The sequence below is a fragment of the Penaeus monodon genome, chromosome 27 (genome assembly GCF_015228065.2).
Source record: "Penaeus monodon isolate SGIC_2016 chromosome 27, NSTDA_Pmon_1, whole genome shotgun sequence".
NCBI lineage: Eukaryota > Metazoa > Arthropoda > Malacostraca > Decapoda > Penaeidae > Penaeus > Penaeus monodon.
Genome location: NC_051412.1, coordinates 36009566 through 36010165, shown reverse-complemented (window position 1 = coordinate 36010165; position 600 = coordinate 36009566).

Below are 600 nucleotides of genomic sequence, written 5' to 3'. Positions count from 1 at the left end.
CCTCCTCCTGGTGTTTAAAGAACTGACGTCTGTCTTGTCTAACTCTTGAACCAAGGCTGAAGTTTTATTACGTCCGTAAGTGTTACGCTGTGTAGTCTTGCTCAAAGAATTGATGGAACTGACAAGCACGGACGGAGATTTCCGAAACACAAAGGAAGTTAGCGAAAGGAAAAATAAATACATTTTTCCCATTTGCTTTTCTTCCTCGTTCTTTCTTTTATTCCCTTCCATTTTTTTTCTTTTTTTGGATGTAATGACTGGTGTTTTACGGTCCGTAATGAACCCGGCGAAGGGTTTAGAACACGAATGATCGGAATCAAATGATTTAACGGTAATAGCCGAGACGAGGTTAAAAGAGGAAGAGCTCGATGGCACGGAAGGAAGATTTCTGGAGAATATTGCCTCACGCGGAGACCTACCTCTGTGTGCGGGGGTGAGGTGGGGGAGGGGAGGGCTTGAGGAAAAGGAACGGAGGAAGGCAAATGGAGAGAGAGGTCGTCACGGATCATAGGGGATGGATAGAAAAGGGGGTAAATAAAGAGATCCTAAAGAAGGAGAGAGATGGAAAATCAAGAAGTGGAAGATTTTTTTTTTCTTTCC